The sequence below is a fragment of the Nymphaea colorata genome, chromosome 9 (genome assembly GCF_008831285.2).
Source record: "Nymphaea colorata isolate Beijing-Zhang1983 chromosome 9, ASM883128v2, whole genome shotgun sequence".
NCBI classification, from domain to species: domain Eukaryota; kingdom Viridiplantae; phylum Streptophyta; class Magnoliopsida; order Nymphaeales; family Nymphaeaceae; genus Nymphaea; species Nymphaea colorata.
In genome coordinates, this window is record NC_045146.1 from 4279790 (window position 1) to 4287186 (window position 7397).

Genomic DNA, 7397 nt, shown 5'->3' on the forward strand with positions numbered 1-7397 from the left:
ATGATTTGGGTGAGTATAATCAACAAATCCCAATGGTTGCTCAATGAACACAATTTGATCCAACTCTTCATGTAAGAACATATTCTTGACGTCCATTTTTCGAATGTCCCATTTGTGACTAAGAGAAATAGTTAAAGCAATGCAAATGGTCACATGCTTGATGACCAGGGAGAAAGTCTCTAGAAAATCTGCCTCATGAACTTGACTAAAATCTTGAACCACCAATCTAGCTTTCAAGAGTTCAACAGTTCCACTGCTTTTAAGCTTAGTTTTAAATACCCAACATGTAGACACCACATTCGTACATGATGTGCATGGTACTAGAGACCATGTTCAGCATTGCTCAAGAGCGTACATTTCTTCTTTCATAGAATCAACCCAACCTAGATCCTCAAGAACTTGTTTTACGCTCTTGGGTTCAAGTGGGATGGCAATTCTAAGAAGTACTTTGGATTGGGCATGGAGAATCCATCCATGGCTCGAGTAACCATAATATGTGTATTTGTGCTAGTGGTGGTAGTTGGGACAGTAAGAGACATAAGTTGTGCAACAACTTGGTGTGTCGACTAAGGGGTTCAGTTATCATGTACAAGAGGGGGTTCTACCTAGCTGCGACCAGATCAAGAGTAGTATGATTTCTGAAGGCCATTAATCCCTTACATGTGATCATTAGTCACAAGTGAGTTTGAGGCCAATCCTCCATCATCATTGTGCATAAGATGAGTACTATCGCTACATAAATCTTCAGCACACCTTAAATCTTCATCATGAACTAAGAAACGACAAAGATCAAGTTCCATATCAGTCCAGTCACCAAAAGTAATTTCAGCCTGTTGTGACAAGGTAGGAGAAAATAATGTCCTTGGTTGTTTATAGGGAAAATTATTTTTATCAAAGACAACATTTTTGGATATATAAATTCATCCTATAGGAAGATGTAAACATTTGTATCCTTTTTTAACAAAACAATACCCCAAGAAAACACACAGCAAGGATCTGGGTTCAAGTTTATTAGGTGCATAGTCATGCAGAGATGAGAAAGACTGAAACCTAAAAATGGTCAAACAAGAGTATGAGGGGTTTTTCCAAAAACAAGTTCAAAATGGGACTTCAAATGCAGCATTGCAGTTGGCAGGCTATTAATAATCAAGACAACAATGAAGAAAGAATTTACCCAATAGCAAGGTGGAACACTAGCATGAAACATTATTGCTAACACAAGATCGACAATAATTTGATGGTGCTATTGAGACATGCCATTTTGAGGTGGCGTCTTGGGACAAACTTTTGGATGTTGTATCTCATGATCTTGTAAATAAATAGCCAATTTAATACTATGAAACTCAACATCTTCATCACTTTGAAATTTTTTGTTCATTTCATCAAATTGATTTTCAACAAGTTTATGAACTTCACTAAAGACTTGAAAAAAATTCAACTGATGGTGCAACAGGTAGAACCACATAAATGAGTTGCTTCATCAATAAATATAGCATAAAACTTGAATTTTTTAGTAGAGATAAGTGAGGCTGGTGCCCATAAACCACAATGCACTCTACCAAGTAACTCAACACAATGTTCATCAATAGTAAAGATTGGTAAACTACAACTCGTGGCCATTTCACAACTAAAGCATATCATGTTTGGGTATTTATTTCCCTTTATGGCCTTCTTATTAACTAAAAGGTCAACTATCTCATCATGAATATGGTATAGTTGCCGATGCCATCTCTTTATTAGCAGATTGTAATCTTGATGAAAAACATACTTCATGAAACCTATTGCCATTGCCTCTGTGATTGCCGCCTTAATTTCCAACACATAAAGATCTTCATGATGCATCCCCGATATAACCACTTTGCTGGTCATCTTTCCTTTACAACAAATTTGTTAAGCCAAAAGCTCAAATAAATATGGAACATCAAAAGTTAATTGATTAACAAAAGCAAGTTTTTCTTTATTTTGGAAACTACATACTCATTATCAAGGACAAGCTATAGTTGTCCATTTGTGGTGGTGCCCTTCTCGACATGAGTAACATCTAGTTTTTCTCCATTTTCATCCATTATTTTATCGGAACCATGATATTTTGTCCAAGAATTGAGGTTACTTGGATTAGGTGTAACATGGGCTGATGCACCAATGTTTGGGAACCAATGCTGGCCCTGACTGTCGGCCTTGAAGCTAAAGTCTAAGAGCTAGTGTTGCTTGGAAGGCCTGGTCAAACCTATGGCAACAACTCAAGGCACTATAGTTTTTCTTATTACAAATCTGGCATAAGACACATTTTTCTTTTGTTGATCGGTTTTGATTATTTCCCTTCTTACTATCAGCATTCAATATTCCTCCTTGACTAGCTTGAACAAAACCAAACTCCGTTTTGGGTTTTATTTCCATATTTATTATTTTTGCCTTACAGTTGTGACCATCCATTCCTTATATTTTCTACTAACAGATTTGGAATGTGTTCTAGTAGCTGTACCGAAAGATTCTCATCCTGATTTGTAACTCCTCCTTTACTGCTTCGTTGATCACTTGTTGATCTTGTATTTGTTTAATTTTGCATTTTAGCGACTTGGCACATGCACTTTTTCTCCATGGTTAACTTTGACTTGCAAAGAAACATTATTTGAACATTAAAAAATGTGATAATCATGTGGTAGAAACCAACTTAACCTTCTTAATGCAACCATCTGTTTCCCAATGAGCTTAACAAGCAGAAAATACGTGAATACAAGCAATCAGTTAATCAATTAGTTGGTCAATGATCTTCCCAATAGTTCAACTAATAATAATGAAAATTGAAGATTGGATGAGAGTTGGAGCATTGCTTGCTAAATAAAATCAATAGTTCACTTGTGCTCATAATTCAAGGCTTTAAAAAATCCATGAATGGGTAAACTTTGTGGACAAAATAGGTTGGCTCTATTAACATAAAAGTTTAAAGTCTTATTAAAAGGTGTTTGATTAGAAAAACATTAGATTTATAAAACTAATATTCATTATAATACGTTTTATGAGCACCACATCCTTGGTTTAATAAGCATTATGTGATTATAAATGTAGCTAGCCAGATCACTAAATGAAAACATAATCACTAGGAAATGAGCATAAAATTGTCTGGTGGATGGAGGCCCTTCTCTCTGACATTCAAATGGACAAAATGGGGACCCATCTAAAATGCAACATTCAAAAGAGTTCTTTTTTAATAAAATTAACAGAAGAAAAGAATGACAAAAGTTGTGAACATCATTGCAAGCCAGTTAGGAATATTATAACTTGCTACACATAAAAAGAAAGAAGAACCAATAGCTTTCATACAAAAAAAAAAAAATCCTCCTAGGCACACTGAAGTTATGGAAACTTTCTCTATGCATTCACTCTTGTTGTTTGTTTGTCATCATTATGTATCACAATCCTAGTACAAACTATCAACTAGGGATACTAATGTTTAGTGTAAAGAATATTTGTCTATTTAAATACTAAGTGAAATACCACCTTTCTCTTAGTTCATCTACATAATCATGTAAGTCCCTTTTAAAGATGAAATGTCATGGCAAACAAATTGATAAATACAAGAACATCGATAAATTCTTTGTATATTGTTTTAAATGAATTATGTTCTAAAATTTATTAATTTGTTAGTAACTCTAAAAAACTGCTGATATCTTGTTTTATGTGGTAAGAAATATGACCTAAGAATATGGTGCCATAACAAAAAATCCAGTAAATTATTGAATTTAATGCAAATAGAATGTTGGATTTTGGACTCCTTGTATCACTCATTGCATCAATCTCATGCTTGATGATCTTGGTGAGATTGATGAGATAAAATCAACTATTAAATATGTCACAAGCACACAAACTACAATTAGAATCATACTTACAATTTGCATTTAATGAGAATATATAGAAATGGACATGAACTAATTAGAACTACAAAAGCTATATTTAGTACAGATGCTATGATAGTACAAACTACAGTGAACTAAAAAAATACTTTGAGGCAAATGTTTTCATGCAAAGAATAGGTTGTGCATCTACATGCTCATAAGAAAAAAGTAAGGATAAGTTGTTGAGATTGGGCAATCATGTGGGAAATTCTTAAATAATAATATCTCCATGGTTGAAGTTATAAAATTGGCCCACAATGAAGAAAGGCATGCCACAAGGTACCTCTATGAATCCATGCACAAAGTGAAAGAAGCTATCGGAGAGCACCTAAAGGGGAAGAAATTATATATGCCTATAAGGAAACTGGAAACATATAAACGAGGGGTATACTATGCAATGCAGCTTTATCTTACTCATCATGCAACAACATGTTGCTTAAATTATATACTGAGATATTTTGTAGCATAATAGAGATATGTTTCATGATCCTAACAATATTTGTAGTATTATAGAAATGCTTCAATATCTTACTTTCACTCCTCCAGGAATTACATATTTAATTAATCAACCTTCTCAAAATATGCATGGCCAAGAATAGGACATATGGATGCACTGAAAGGATACTGAGGTACTTGAAGAGTACCATTATAGGTGGACTTCTATACACTCCAGAAACCCCATGCATCCTATCCATGGTGTCAACATAGAGATGCCACAGATCTGATTCGGATTAGATATCCAACCAAGCCACTTCAACTAAATATGGCCTTCAGAACCAAGCTCTACAGCTAGTGGAAGAAGAAAAAAATTGACATCTGATTAAGAAATCGTATTTTTTTTCACATTTAAGATGACCATATTTGAATTAAGTTTGATTTTAAATAAATATCCAGTCACATTTATATTCAGATTTAGATTTCATGCAGCTTCAAACTTATCATATATCTAATGTTCATGTATTTGCGAAGTTGGTTCTTAACATATCATCAAAACCAGTTGCTCATTTAAAAAGTTGGATTCAGATTCGCATGTGAAAATAAAAGTTTGATTTGGCTTAAATTGGGTTGTGAAATTAAAAATTGGATAATTAGATTACAATTCAAATTTCAGTTAATTGTAACTGTCACTGTGAAACCAACATACAGATATGACTAGCATGTTTAGATAAAAAAATTAAACACAAGGAGATTTAGATCTCGTTTTATTCAATCAAATGATCAAATTGTTGATTTGTTCACAAATGTGCTCATAAAACATTTTTTGGTTTCTATAAGGCGAGTTATCCATAGTTCAAAAACATGCATAACTCTTTATTCTGAACCCAGATTTTGATAATCTAGGTGTCTATAGAAAGATTAATCTAGTATGGCCTAAGAAATTTCATTAGAATTTGAGTCCGCTTGGTTATCTTTCTACCCAATCTGCGGAACCTATCTTTTGCAATTTAGATTTCTACTTAAGCAGAAACCAAATTTTGTAGAACTTAGATGACCAATAACCCGAGTTCTAGGGCACATCTCATCAAGATTTAGGTGTCGTTGGAAAGCTCCAGATGTCTAGTTTTAGGCCTTCAAGTTTCAGCCCATCAAAATGTTACAAACCACTTTCTGTAAACTGTAGATTTTAGTGTTTCTTAGAATCTAAACCCAATAAGAATTTTATGGTTTACACTCTCTCTAGGACATTGATCTGAAATATCATTATACATCTCATCTATGGCATGCCTAGTGCATAATTCCTAATCATTTTCCTAGTCAACCAAGTCTTAAATTAGAAGCAGCCCATCAAGAATGTGTAGAAATCAAGCTTAATTTTATCCTTTCCGGGCAAAGTTTCATTTGTACATGTGCTTGTGCAACATGAGACGCACACATGGCTGCACCATGCTATTGAGGTGATTCCATGAGGTACACATATTTTTCTTTATATGTTTTCTACATAGGTTGTATAATTAGTACTTTATGATATACTAAGTATAGCATGAATTTCATATAGAATTTGCAAGATGCATGCATACACACACACACGCTAGGGTGAGACATAAATGCAGCACATGCACCTCCCAGAATAAATTAAAGATAAATACAATTTGTGTCATCTGGCCAGTGGCATGGCACAAAAGGGTTCTATCTCCTCTCAATCACTCAATGGTAAAAGGACGAGCGTTTCTAAAATCTAACCCATTAGCTCGAACTTATGCCTTAGTTTAAATATTCATTTCAATTGAAATATAGTAAACTTTTGTGCTCCAATCTGCCCTCTCTTTTCGACACCCTGATTTAGGAATGACAATCTAATGATCCTAACCTATCTTACAAGTAGGTTGTCTAGTCAAAATCACATCATCTAATGAATTCATTTTTTCTTCCATCCTAAACTATCTTACAAGTAGGCTGTCCATTCTAAATCACATAATCTCATGAATTCATTTTTACTTCCCAATTTGATTTTAAATTCTCTCACCAGAACTATACATGTTCAAACCTCAACCAATCTGGTTCCAAATGAGGGTGTCCAACGCCAAAATCCTGCAATTCATGTTTTAGATCCCATCTCTCCTAAATCTAGGTTAAACTATACCTTTAAACTGATTTCAAATCTAGTATTCAGGCCTGCATTGTTCCAATTAATGCATCATGTAGAACTAGGATGCATGTATACATGGATCTAATGAAGAAAGAGTTTCTTGATGATATATACTTTACATATTTCCTAAAACTTTGAGAGTCTAGTTATGGTTTTCCAAATTTGTGCATTTCAAAAATTAGACTTTGCATCATATTTTTCCAAAACAACCATATTTTAAAATTAAGTCATGCATTTATACAGGTACATTATGTTTATATCTAAATACTTACTGATATTAGGCATAAACAGCAATTCTTGGTTTGGTTACCTCTACTAAAAGTGTTAGCAGCAATCAAACCACGTACTAATAGGTTGGGCCCATCTCTTATTTCTTTTATCCTGCATTTGTAAAATGGATGCAAACCATTCTTTTCAAACCACTTGTCTTTCAATGAACAAATTCTCACATATAAATAAGGACTGCCCACCTCCGGCCTCTCGATGTCATGTGGCACCCAACACCCAAATAGATGCCAATGGCATTTGGTGGGAGGATGAAGCAAGCTCTTCATCTTTTTTTCTCTCTCTCTCTCCCCTTCATGCAAGGGAGGGCCCAACAGCCCAGTATGTAGAGTAACCATAGGCTAGGGAGGCCCAAAGGGCCTCCCACCTCTTTATTATCGGCAAGTGAGCTATCTCCCATTATAATGAAGAATGGAAGGGCTAGACACAAGTCTTTTGTCTAGTTCGAAGAGGGAGGGCTAACAGCCCTTGAATCATGCTTTAATACAAAGGTTGGGGGGTCTAATAGCCCTCCCTTCCCCACCCCAACACCCCCCCCCAAAAAAAAAAAAGTCCTTTATTTCTTAATGGTTGATACATGTACCTAATGGTGCATGTTTTGTCATTGAGATAGGAGGACCACCCTCCTTCTG